At 49.7% G+C, this 13,674-nt stretch overlaps 1 protein-coding gene across 1 annotated transcript in view; it reads left to right on the forward strand.

Annotated features, from left to right (window-relative positions):
- Positions 1-4,737: 4,737 nt before the first annotated feature.
- The window catches only part of GDPD4 (glycerophosphodiester phosphodiesterase domain containing 4), a 39,186-nt gene continuing 30,249 nt past the window's right edge, over positions 4,738-13,674 (forward strand). The window contains exon 1 of the mRNA XM_036383419.1: positions 4,738-4,809. The gene's annotated coding sequence lies outside the window, so the exon portion shown is untranslated. The remainder of the gene's footprint in view (positions 4,810-13,674) is intronic.

The following is a 13,674-nucleotide window of genomic DNA, read 5'->3' on the forward strand; positions in this document are numbered from 1 at the left end:
CTCAAAGGTAGACAGGGGAGTGAGCTTCAACTGGCACGGGGGGACAAACTGTTCCCTCAGTCCCCCTCCTTTTCATTCCCCAGCCCTGTGGCTGCATAACCAGTGAGTCCCTAGGTGAGAAGCATCCACTGCTTTTTTCTATTTGTCACATTTTCTAACCACATCAGCCACTAACCCCACTTCTCACTCAAGGCCTTTGTGTTTTGTAGTCACTCTGAAGCCCCCCAGGCTCTGGGAACAGCCCATCCCAGGGACACTGTAAATCATCCCATCTCTTTTGCACCATGAAGAATCCACCAGGTAGGTCCCAACTCAGGAAGGACCAGCACGAGATCAGTGGTATTGCTGGGGCACAGAAAGATGGCAGTGTCCCCAGAGCAGGCACCAGCCAGGTCAGGTGTCCCCTTGCACAGGGACAGTGGGTCGGGTGCTCCCGAGTGGCTGCAGGAGCTTTAGGCAATGTCACCACTGGCACTGCTGTGCTGGGCAAGGGAGGTCTCATTGATGGTGGGTCCCACTGGCGAGCCTGTGTCTCCTTGCCCGTGCCATTCACCATGTGAAGGGTAAGAAGCACCCAGTAGTTCTCTGGACTTATCCTGGTGGTGACAAGTGTCACAGTTTTAAGAGCCTGAGTGGTGGGAACCACCTTTGCTAGTCCAAATTGGGACAGCAACTCTGAGTGCCCACAAAACTCTTTGACTGCTCAGTTCCATGAAGGGTGTTTTGTTACCCAGGGATGGTGGGGGATCTTGCTGCAACATTCCCACTGAGGAGCAGCAGGATGTCCCCATCCCTCTCGAGGGGCAGGGGCAACACAGACCTCCACGTTCACTGCCCAAAGAGGAGGAGGAGGAGGCAGCACAGAACTGTGTGTGCTGCCTGTGTGCTCGAGAAACAAAACTCTGAAGTGCTTCACTCCTGAGGTCTGTCACGATCCTCCCTCACCATTTGCCACATCACATTTCTTGGACACAGCAAAATTTGGCCAAGGGATGTTTTATCACACCCTTCTCTTCCTCACTGATCCTTGCGCGATTTTCCCTTCTGAAGTCCCTTGGCCTCTCGGGGTACCTCAAGCTGTATCCTCCTGGGTGTGCTGCAATCCCCTGATTTCTGGACAAACTGATGCTGTTTCTTAAAGAACAGCCACAAACCGTGGAAGAAGAGTGAGGGCTGTCCCTTTCTCCCTTTAGCCAAGGCTGCACCAGCTCCAGCAGCAGCCAGCCCTGCTGTGGGAGAGCGGGCAGCAGAGCTGCTGCAGCCACAGCTGTGAGGGGCAGAGATTGTCCCCACCAGCTGCTTTGAGGACGATGTAAAAGCTCCCTCCATCCACTCAACACAGCCTGTATTTCTGCTGGGGGGCTGGTTCCCCACAGCCAGGTTCTTGGAGTATCTGCCTGGTGTCCCTTCCTGCCCACCTGAGCGATGTGGCTTTCCCAGAAACAGTGCTCAGAGCCCCTTGTTGAGCCCCAGGACTTGGGAGGACTTGCCTGGCATTTTGGCATGCATGAGGTGATTTTTTGAGTTTATATTTTGGCTCTTGGTGTATGTTTTGTATCAGGTGGGTTGCACACTCCAGAAGGAACTGCCACATCTTGGGCTCAACTGGTTGGACTTTGCACCATTATCCACAGCCACTGCTGTCCTTGGGAAGGGACAGCAGCATTTCTTGGGAACAAGTGCATTTGGAAAACTCCGATCAACCCAAGCAGCCTGAGAAGTGTTAGTGAAGGAGATGTCCCAGGATGCAGGAGCAGGGCCAGGCCCATGCTTCCATGGAGGCTTGCCAGCATCCCTCAAAACCTGCTGCTCCCCATTTTCACAGTGCCTCTATTTTACCCTGAGTCTCCCCACACCAACACTTTGGGAGGAGCTGATGCTGTCTTGTTTCTTTTGTGTTGGAGCTGTGGTTCAGGCTGGGAGATTGCAAGAGGACCTCCCAACCTACCCCTTCCCCTGCTGCCTCATCCCTGGGGCTTGATGTGAAGCTGACTGTGACCATCTTTATTCTTGGACATTGATGGGCTGGAGGAGCCTCTGCTCTCTTGTGATGGGGCTTGGAGCTGACCAGGGTCCCTTTCTGCCCTCTCAGCCCATCCTGTGTGCCTCTGGGGACTGACATTTCTGCTTTTTGGTGGGATACTACTTATTGAAAAAAGCATATGCTGCTCTCCCCTGACTGTGGGTCTGAAGCCTGGATCAGTTCAGGTCACTTCCTTCTCCCCTCACCTCCCTTATCTTTCCTGGAACTGCTATAAACTGTGCCATTTCTATCACAAATCTCGTGGGGACATTGTTACCTGGATGAGTCTCTGCTCTGAAAGTTAAGCTGTTCCTTGGGCCAGTGTGCTGTGTGGGATGGGGGATATGATGGGGACACACACTGGCCCCTCATGCTGCCATGTTGGAGAGGACTTAGGGTAGGAGGATGGGAACATTTGTTCATTTCCCAGCAAAATCCTCCATGATGTGGCTGGCAGCTGGGCAGTGACACCATCACCACTCCCTGTTTGTGCCATTTTTACCCTGGGTTTATCTTCTCCTGACACAAACAGAGGAAAAACTCACTGCGTTCAAGGCTGAGCTGCCCTGCTCTCCCCTTGGAGAGGGTTTGTATAGCACCAGTCCTTTGCAGATATTTCCTTTATGGACTCATAACCTCCAAGGCTGGACTTGCTAGTGGCAGGGCCCCAGCAGACCCTTTATTCCCAGTTTCTGGCAGGTCTAGGACATTGTCTGGAACACTGGGTGAGGATTTTGTGCTTGAGATAAGCTGATGAATTCTGAGCTGAATATGCTGAAGCCAGAGCAGCATCAGCCCAGCTGATCAGTCTTTTGCCAGGTGTTTAGGGAGCACAGAATGATGCTGAATGCTTGGCATCTATACCCAGAAGAAAGCAAAACCACAGGAATATTTTAGGGCAGAGAATAGAGATGTTTGGGGTTTTTTTTGCTTGTTAGGAGGTAAGACTATGGTAGTGCTTTTAATAACCTTTTTCATTTTTCAGGCTCTTACCTCCACTGAAGGAGATTTTTTTGGGCTGATGACGTTGCTCAACCCTGTCTCTTGATCTCCATGTAACCCTTGGGGTTCATCCACACCATGAGGATGCAGCAGGTGGAAGAATGGCAGCCTGAATGGGGGCGATGGTGAAAGCCCTTCAGAATTTATTTTTGGGGAGTTGCTGACCCTACTACTGTCTTCAAAGGCAGAGCAAAATGCTCTGGCTCTCTGTGCTTTCAACTACTCCTTAAGCCTTCCAGGCCACCCCCATGCCATGCTTCCCCTTGTCTTGGACCTTCAGGACTCCATTGTGGCCCCGTGACGCAGCTGGACTCAACACGGCCCAAATACGTAAGGAGAAAAATCCAGTGGATAAACTCAGGAGATTAAAACTGCAGGGTACCTGGAAAAGCTGCTGCTTCCTAAATCTCATTAGTGCCACCAGTCTTCTAAACCTCACCCTCTCCTGCCCTATTTATCAGATTTCCAGGAATTAGACCATAAAGTAACTAATTTTTCCCGAGGCTCCCACACAGCCCCGTGCATTTTTGCTCCAGACAGCCAAGTGTTAGCTGGAGAACCACCAGCAATAGAACCAGCTGCTTCTACCTTCACGTCTTGCATTTATCTAATTCCAATTCTCCCAATTCCACAGGAAGAGTGATGTTATTTTAGGACCAAGTGCTAAGGAAGGATTAGCAAGGCTGTTTTAAAGTGGAGCTCTTCTATGCCTTCTGCTCATCGTTAAGTTTCGGAGTGAACCAGGCTGTCACCTCTACAGCTCATCCTCTATTGAAAAGTTTCTCTTTGCAAAGTGCCCTGCACAAAAAGTGCTGGACCATCCTTTTGGCCCATTCCTGCCCTCTCTGTTTCCAAGGCCAGTTTGCTGATTTTGCTTTTGAGGGACCCCCTGATCTGTCTTTACCTCTAATGAGAAAAATCCCAAAGTGAGAATCTACAGGGATGGAAAAACTACACCAGTGGTGTTTCAGAGAGCTCTACAGGGCTGGAGGGGATGTTTGTCTAGCTTCTATTGCAGTGAAGAGCTTTTATGGAGCAGGAGGGGCTGCATGAGGTTGTGCAGCTTCCTATCCTGAGAAACTTTATTATGGGATTTTGCCTCTCTGAAAGCCTAGGGTGCATTGGAGGTTACAAAATCCAACCTGCTTTTGTTGTACAGACCTGTCCCCTCTCCTCCCCCTTCAAAGGAAGTTATAACTCTAATAGGATTTAGGTATTAAAGCCCCAAACCATGCAAACCCCCAAGTAAAATAAGCAGTTTTTCATCCAGGGTTGCTCAGAAATCTGGTGCAGTGGATTCCTCCCTGGGGCTTACAGTTGTGGAAAATATTTTCATGGAGGAAGTTCAAGAGTTTTAATTCTGAGGGCCAATGATGACACATCTTTCCCAGATCTCCTCTGGGATATTTCCTCAAACCCCATTCTTTTGACACTCAATTCTGCCAAGGTGGGATGTGAACACCAACCTCTCCTATTCTGGGTGGGCAAGGGATAAATGAATCAATCCCAGGTTTGTCCCCAAGTCCCGGGTGTCTTCCAGAGCCATGCCATGAGCAGCTGTCTGCGTCCCATGGCGAGATTTTAATTTCTCTAGCCTTGGGGACTGAATTTATTAAGCCTCTCATGGCCCCTCCTCCCGTGGGAGGGACGGCTGCAGCAGCCTCTCTAATAGCGGGTGTCACACAGCGGTGCCACCATTCGCGTCCCGGAGTGTCACAGGCAGGGGACACGGCAGCCCCAGCGCAGCGGAGAGCAGCATAGCCCGTCCGTGCGCTCACGGCGCGGTGAGTCACCTCCTCCCTCCCTCCTGGCTCCCGAGGGTGCTCCTGCCCGCCGAACTTCACCCCTGCCTCCTCTCCCCTGCTTGCCTTGAAAGTTAGCACCGAGCTGGCGAGGCTTTTGTCACTTTTCCTTTGTTGTCTGTGGATGTTTGAGTGTGTTGGCTGGGATGCGACAGCGAGCGATTGACCCGGCTCCCGCCCGGGCTGGGGAGAGAAACGAAGCCCGGAGAGCCGGAGGACAGGGAGAAAGGATAGCGAAAGGGGAGGCAAGGGGGCGATTTGTGAGCAGGGGGCTTTCTGGTAGTTCGCTGGGGAGGAGGGGAAGGTGCCCAGCCGTCCCGCTTCACCCGGGATGAGTGAAGCGGGATGAGCTGGCTGTGACCTGTTGAGCGGATGGACGGGAGCCGGGATGAGGCGTGAGCGGCGGGCGGCTCCTGGGGTCGCTGTAGCTGGGGCAGTGCGGGAGGGAAACGGCGGCTGGGCATTTGCAATCCTTGGGATAAAGGGCTGTTTCCATAGTAAAAGGGAGAAAGGAGCCTCTCTCTTTCTTCCCCTGAGCTTGCCTAGCGTGTGAACGGGGAGGTTGACTCAGGAACAAATAACCCGTGAAAGGGGAACATCTGGGAACAGCTGTAAATAATCACGACTTGGTTAGAAAGGCTGGAAGCAACACTACAGTCTGCCATCTGCCCTGATGCTGCAGCCACCCCGGGAGCTCTGATGGGCAACTGTCTGGAGAGCAGCTCGGTTTGCAGCTGAAACAGGATTTGACCCTGGCTTTAGGCTGCTGTTGTTGTCTGAACGCTTCCACATTATTTGTAGGCATAACCACAATTAGCAATGAAACAGAGGAATTTTCACTCCTAAGAAAGAGTGAATTTTAATTCAGGATCAGGCGCTGAGCAGGTGTGGGACTGGGCACTGGCACTGGGACAACTTTAAGTTGCAAAGTGCAAACTTGGATTAGCTGGAGGTCCAGCCTATGGTGTACATCACCTTCTCTTCACTTCCACACTTTCTCTGGGAATCCTGACCTCACAATGTAGTATATCCCCTGATAAGTTTTGAGAGATGATACCAGGTGGAAGGACAAGAGAGAACAGAAATAATTTCCTACAGATTTTTCCTTAAAGATTTTAAGCTGCATTTAACAGGAAGAACAGGCATAATATACCGTGAGACCAGCTGGATTTTAATTAAAAATTGTTCTCAATGTGAAGGGAGACAAAACTGTCACTTCCTTTATAACTTTACTACTGAAATGTCAAAAAGTTGTGCAAGATTTTCAGGGCAATTTGAAATCCTTGCAGAGAATACAAACACAAAGCTTGTTCTCATGACCAGTCCTGGGACTTCCTTACGCCATGACATTGGACCAAGGAGGTGAGCAAACAGTGTCTTTATGTATCATTTCTGGTGATGGAAACACAGTTCTTTAAGTTTAATTGTGTCAGCTTTTTTTGTGAGAATGCCTGCAGCTCACAATGTACCTCTGTGCAAGTTGCTACCAAACAGTTCTGCTTAGTGTGATAAAGTATCAGCTAAAATAAAAGAGAAAGTTGGGGTTTTTGTTTGTTTTTTTCCCAGAAGTTTGTGGCCCTTTGAGAGTATGACCTTCCTTTCTTTGCAAACCCAGAGGGTCTTCTTCAGGCAAACCTTTCTGGTTGTGTGCAGAGACACTACTCTTAGCAGCTGAGAGCCACGTGCTCCAGAGTGGAGCAGATCCTTCCCACTGGCAAAGCCCCAGCTCGGTGGCTTTCCATGGGGGACAGGCTGCAGGGAGCTCTGCAGTGGTCATTCCCTGCAACACCATGCACGTGTGCAGCAACAGCCTGGCTTTGGTCCAGACCTGACTCCATGTCTCAGGATATCTCGTAGGAAGAGGTCTGTGCCTCATCCTGGAGTGACCTGCAGTGTGCTGGCCTGTAGAACCGCCCCAGAGACCTCTGTGGTGTGCAGCAAGCAAGGGTCTTGGGCCACCTTTTAGGTGAGCAAATAGCATAAAAGGTGGGAGAATATCCTTTGTGTTACAGATCTGACTGAAAGGAAAGAAAGAAGCTGGTGTGGGTAGAGCAGCTTGGAGACATGGCCTGTGATGCATCCTGGGCTGTGCCTTCATGGCAGGATGAGCCCTGAGGGGGCACAGGCTTGGCTCCACACTGCACCCTCTGCTCCAGCCTCAGACACGTGGTGGGAGGGAGCTCAGCAGCCAGCCTGCAGGTGCTCCTCTCTTCAGCATCTTGTCCTCATCCTGTTCTTCATGAGCTGGGCACTGCTCTCCCACAGCAGCATTCAGGCAGGACTCACAGCTGGCTGCTTTTTGGTGGTTGAGGTCTTGGCATTTTATAAAATCCCAGTAAACAGAGGTCATGTTCCCTGTTATTCTCCCTAACAGCAGGACACTGGCATTTGCTGTATTTCTTGCTCTCTCTAGAAAAAGAGGAGGAAAGTAGAAACAGTGACATTTCAGAGGCTTGAACAGTGAGATGTCCCTGCCCGTGGCAGAGGGTTGGAACCAGCTGATCTTGAAGGTCCCTTTCAACCCAAGCCATTCTGTGATACATTGATTTTATGAACATGCCTCTGTCCTGGTCTCATATTGATACTTTTCTCCTGTCATTGTTTGCTTTGCCAGTCTTCTGGTATCTCCAGGGAAGATGTTGTGTTAAGCACGATGCAAACCTGCTGTCAGGGTCAGGATGGACTCTCCATGCTCATGGCCCAGGTCCTTTCTGGTGGCTGAGCAGTTGTAGCCTATGTGAGTGCACATGATGCTGTAGCAAGGGAGAGATGAGAAACCCTGTCCTGGGACTCATCCTTGCTGGTCTGGTGCCAAGGGAAGCTCTTGGGGCCACCACAGTGTGCCAGCTCTTTTCTTTCATCGACACTTGCAAGGAAAGGTAGCAGGGTGAGAGGTCAGCTGTGGTGGTGGTGTGCTATAATAGCAGCAGGGAGCACGAGAATAGCAGCAGGCAGGGAAAGAGGGCAGGGCTGGGGAATGAGCACATGTATGAATGAGCACATGTATGAATGAGGCTGTGCTGCTGCCTGGGGGGGCTGCTTTGATGTCAGCTCCAGTTTTGGGTGCAAGAAGAAAGAAGCACATATCTGCGAGCAGGGCATGGTCCAGGAGCAGCTCAAAGCATTGCTGTAGGCCTGCTGGAGTCTCAGGCTGGAGTCTCACTGCTTGTGCAGAAGTGCTTTAGAGTCAGTCCCTGCCTTACGCTTCTGCTTCTTTTCCTCTGTTCTCCAATGCAACTGTCAGCAATTCCTTGTTTCTCCAGCTTCCATCTGCTCCAGTTAGGCTGGAAGGCCCTGGAAGGTTTTCAGCCCCTGAGACACTTGTACAGCACTGAGCCTCTGTGACAATCACAGGTCCAGTCCTCCCTGCCCTGGCTGCCGCCACCGACTCAGTCTGGTCCTTTCGGCAGCTGCTCTTAATCACTGACCTTACTTTGGAAGGTCTCCAGAGCTGGAGAACTAAAAGACACTTTAGAAAACGGGGAGGGGGAATTGGCAAAAGCAGTTGCTTTTTAAAAGACTGCTTACTTCTTAAGATGTACTTGCTACTGATTAACCTTTGCTCTGTGATTGCTTTAATTGATCCATACCTCAAAGCCGTCAGAAAGGTTCTGTGGGGTCATGGTGCCTCTGTCCTAAGTGCTCTCTTTCCCTGCAAAGCTTTTAAGAAGTTTTTCGTTGAGCACAACCCAATCCTTGCAAGAAATACAGGTGAATGACGCCAACCCTTTTATCTTCTCCATCCCTCAGATTTTCCAGCCTTCATCTTAGTGCTTTGCTGCTGTGACCTCTTCCTTCCCTCCCTGCTGCCAGCTGGCAGCCTGTTACCAACAGGCTAGGCCTGTTCTATATTCCTTTGCTGTGTGGGGAGACAGGAGAGTGAGTTTTTGGCCCTTCTGTGAGAATGAGGCACTGTAGGGTTAAGTACTACTCCCCTCAATCAGCCTGTTGGTGCCTTACATGTGGTCTACCCATGGGCCCACCTCTGATCCCTGTGACTAGTTCATGTCACCCCACACACAGAATTTCTGTGGCTGTCCCTTTGTATGGCAACGGGATGACACCCCCCTGGCAGTTGCGGCCTCGTGCTCTCCACACCAGGATGCAGAAGTTCCTTAAAGGTGAGCTGGCAGGGCTTGCTGGGTTTAAGCGATGAATGCCACTCGTTTTGGGCTGGGCTCATGCCCTGACACTCTGGATGTGTGTGAGACCATTCATCTGGCCTATTTGGACATCTGCCCTTGCATGAGCTGAGTTGTGCCCATTTCTTTTTGCTGGCTGTTCTGGGCAATCAGGGTGACCACTCAAACACAGAGGAGATGGAGCACAAGTCTGATTAGGAGCAGCTGAGGGAGCTGGGAATGTTCAGCCTTGAGAAAAGGAGACTGGTGGGGAACCTTAATACTCTCTACAACCACTTGAAAGGAGGCTGTGGCCAGGTGGGTGTCCATCTCTTCTCTAAGGTAGCAAGATGAGAGAAAATGGCCTCAAGTTGCACCATGGGAGGTTCAGATTAGATTTAAGGAAAAATTTCTTCACTGAAAGGATGCTCAAGCATTGGAACAGATTGGCCAGCAAAGTGGTGGAGTCACCTGGAAAAAAATGTGTATATGTGGCATTTGAGGACATGATTTAGTTGGTAGACTTGGCAGTGTTGGGTTAATGGCTGGACTTGATGTTAGAGGGCTTTTCAACCTAATGATTCTATGATTCTAACCAGTCCTCCAGGAAGACCAAGGGAAGAATGAAAACACCCGCCCCAAGCTCTCAGCTAAAGAAATCCCTTTTTTCCTCCAGGATGCTGGAATGTGAGTGCTGCTGAGTGCTGATCCAGCAGATCTGACTATTCTGCATGTCCTTGGCCCCGAGGAGTTCCATCAAGGTTCTGCCCATGGGTTGTCTGTGCTCATCTTCTTGTTTTGCTAAGCAAACTCCATGTCTCACACAAGCAGATGGATGAAAATTAAATGAGCCATACAATCGTCACCTGCTGATCTTGTGGCACTGTTGGCACAACCTTGAACTGGGAAACTGAGGCTCTGGGTGATGGTTCTGCTGCATCCATAGTCAGAGGTTAGGTCAGGGGATTTGTGTGTCAGAATATCTTGTTGCTCTGAAATGAGTTCAGAATTTTCTGAGTTGGCTTATGCAGAATTGTAGTAGTGTTTAATTAGCTGAAAAGGATTTTTCTCTGAGAAGAGCAGCACCACATTCTTATGGGGCAAAAGCTGGCTAGCCCTCATGCACTTGGATACTGTCAATGACTAAATGGATAAACTTCTGTCTGGTGGCATGGAAAGCATCCTTTCCTCCTCTCCTTGCAGGGTGTATTGCTCCAAGGCTGGAACTTCAACACTCACACTCTGGGGGAGGGCCAGCACTGGGGTCTTCAGCACAGTGTCTGTCCAGGGCCCCTGTCCTTTGTCCAGGCTGAATAGTGCTCTGCAGAGCTGCTGAGCAGAGGCAGGCAATCTGGAAACCTCTTTTCTTCTCCCCTCTTGGCTCAGGGATGAAGTCTTCCTCTGGAGATGAAGCTTGGGGTGATGCACAGCCCTCAGTGGGGCTGTGGGGCTGGAGGGGGTCCCCCACACTATGTCCCAGTCTCCTTGTCTCCCCTTTACAGCAGGGCACAAAGAGCCACTTAGGCATTCCCGGGAGCAGAGAGGGACCCAAGCCAGGGCATGCTGAAATGCACAAAGTAGGATTTATATCTTCAAAGAAATATTTCCCTCCTTTCTGAGCTCTTTTTAATTTTTTTTCTGAGGGATTTATTCCTCCTCCTCCTCCCACCCAGGCAGGCTTTGAGGCGTGGAAGCACTTTTTGCCTCCCCACAGGGGCTTTTAAATGGTGGGAGAGCGACTTCTTGGAAAGCTGTGGGCCACCCAGGGGCTGTGCCCACGTGCTGCACGGGGCTAGCTGAGAACCACTGCACACATTGCTGCTGGTGACACTGCCTGACCACAGGCACAGTGACAACAAAACTCTTCCCTTCTGCTGTTGACCATGCTGGAGTGTGGGGAGCAGCATCTCACCCCAAACTGGTCATGTTGAGTCTCTGTTTTCAGGCTTGACCTGGCAAGGTATAACCTCAGCGATGCTCCTGATTCCCTCTTTGGGTGAGCAAAGTGACACCCAGATGTGGACATCGTGCTGCTGCCATCTGAGACCAGCGTCTGGCTGGGGGATGGAAGGTCTCTGTGTGATCACAGATGGAAGGTGGCTGTTCCTGATCCCTTTTGGGGCCAGTTTCTGCCTCTGCTTACCTGGGTTGCCAAGGGGCAGGGTGCTGGCTTCCCCAAAGGGCTTTGTCCTTTTGGGGTGGGAGCCCAAGGCTGAGGTAAGAAGTGCTGTATAACCCAAGATAATGAGGTTATATGAAGGCTGATTAGGGTCAAAAACAGAGGAAAGGCTCTGCTGAGGGGTCTGGCACCAACAGAGCTAAAGATACCTGTCCGTCATGCTCATTTCTGCAATGCTGGAAAAGTGCCCATGTACCCAAGAACACTTGGATCAGATTATGCCTGAGTCCAGCCAAAGACATGGCATTTGTAAAAAACCTTTCTCCACCTCTTCTTTTTCTTTCTTTCTTTACTTTTCTTTTCTTTTCTTTTCTTTTTTTTTTTTAAGCAACTATTCAGCTTTATTCAAAACATTCATTTTGCTCCTAGCAGGCGAGAGGGAAAATCTATTGTAGCTCTTTGAGACCCTTTTACAAACATGATGATTTCCCCTTGCCTGTTTCCATGTGAAGCTGAAAGCATTTGTGTAAAACCCATTGTAAATGGTCTGAAACTTGGCCAATAATTTCCTGGGCACACATTTGTTAATGTAGCCTGCAAAGTGCTTTGAAAATGAAGAAAAGCAGCTGTGATTTCTAATGATGATAAGTATGATTAACAAGGATTCTGCAAGTGGATGCGAATAATGACCCAGCTCTGGGGTCTGCACATTGAGGACAAACAGGCTTCAAACATAGAATAATAAAATGGTTTGGGTTGAAAGGAAACTTAAGGAGATCTCATTCCAAACCCCCTGCCATGGGCAGGGACACCTTCCTCTACATCAGGTTGCTCAGGGCCCCATCCAGACTGGCACTGGACGCTTTCAGGGATGGAGCAGCCACAGCTTCTCAAAGAAACATGCACCAGTGCCTCACCACCCTCACAGTGAAGAATTTCTTCCTAATATCTAATGTAAACCTACCCTCTTTCAGTTTAAAGTCAATAACTGCCCCAACTCTCTCAGTTTGTTTTCACAGGAGATGGGCTGCTGTCCTCTGATCGTGTGAGACTCTTGAGAGAGGTATCTTGAAGAAATAGACTCTAAACAGTCCTGGGGAAGGGATTTGGGAGAGAAAAAATGTGCCTTGTGTAAAAATGTGTTTCAACTTTAGAGTTTTATTTTCTATGGTGATCACTCTGGAATAAAACCAGGGACTAAGATGCCTTTTGTATGCTAAATTCTCATGGCTGATGTTGGGTTTTGTTTCAAGGTGACTAGATCTCACCTTGGAGTGAGGCTTACTTCACGATGTAGGAGTATGTTTAGAAATCTGGGGCTGCAGCAGCATTTCCAAACCCATTCTTAGCCATCACTCATTCTTAGCCATGGGGGCTCTTCAAGGGCTTCTCAAATTGACCCCAGAAGATTGACTGGTTGCCTGAGAAGATCGCGTCTTAAGGCATGTACCCACAGCTGAGGCACTTCTGGCTGAGCAGGGCACACCACCCATTCCACATTCCACCCATACCCAGCTCCTGCTGGATGTCCTCTGTGATGGGGTAAGACCCTGTGTAATAGATACAGGATTTTGGCAGTATTTATTTGAAATGGGGCGGTTTATTTCTGTCTGTTCAAAATGTGTAATGTTGCAAAAGGTAGGGCATGAACTTGGGTGGAAACCTCTCCATGTCTTAGGAAGCCACAGCCACAGCCTGTTAGAGGTGTACTACAACAAATGGAATGGAAAAGCATTGTCCCTGCAGTCACAGGAGCTGTAATTCCTTGTTAACCCCTGCTACATCCACATCTGTCGGTTGTTTCCCATGTTAAGCCCTGTTTCTTTCTGCTAATGGCTGTGTTCTTCCCCCTCAGGAGCCAAGAGATAAGCAATGCACGAGACATGCCTTGCACATGTTTGTCCCAGGCTGTACCCTCCCTGGGATCCCAGGCCAGGGCTTATCAAGAAACTGCAGAAGGTTGTACTGATTAATTATAATTATCATCTGCAAGGGAGAGGATAGAGATCATATTCTTTATCATAGGGAGGTTACAACTATCTTTATTTTATTTGATCTTTTGTTTCATTTCCTGCATTTCAGGAAATGAAAATTAATTAATTTCCTGAAAAAGAACTGAAGGCAGATGATAGTCAAATAAAAGGGATCCTAGACTGTGATCCAGAGCCTTGGACAGACTGTAGGGTAGAAATGCAGGTTTAAGGGATGCTCTTTGTTGGCCTTTCTAGCTAGTGGCTAGCTGTGTGCAGCTCATGGTGACAGTGATCAACCAGCAGCTTGCCAGGTGGTTTTACTCCTTTGCTCCTGTTGGTGTGATGCTGTGAAAGAATCCCAGAGGAAAGGCCAGGAAGTGATGCCCTAAAGAGTGGCAGGAATCTCCAGGCCAAGGAGCTGCAGGTACTGGAGAGGCTCAGCTCAGGTTCAAGGAATCTCCCAGTCCTGGCATAGGGTTCACTTTCTCTCCAATGCCCTTGGAAACAGTGGAATGGGCAGAGTGCGCATCACTACTTTCTTAGGGGAAGCTGGCCATGCTCAGGGGCTGAGAAATGACCATCTCTGTGTCCCTCCTGTGACTCCTGTTGCCCATGTAATTTTTTCGCCCAACTC

The sequence above is a fragment of the Molothrus ater genome, chromosome 2 (assembly GCF_012460135.2).
Source record: "Molothrus ater isolate BHLD 08-10-18 breed brown headed cowbird chromosome 2, BPBGC_Mater_1.1, whole genome shotgun sequence".
Lineage (NCBI taxonomy): Eukaryota > Metazoa > Chordata > Aves > Passeriformes > Icteridae > Molothrus > Molothrus ater.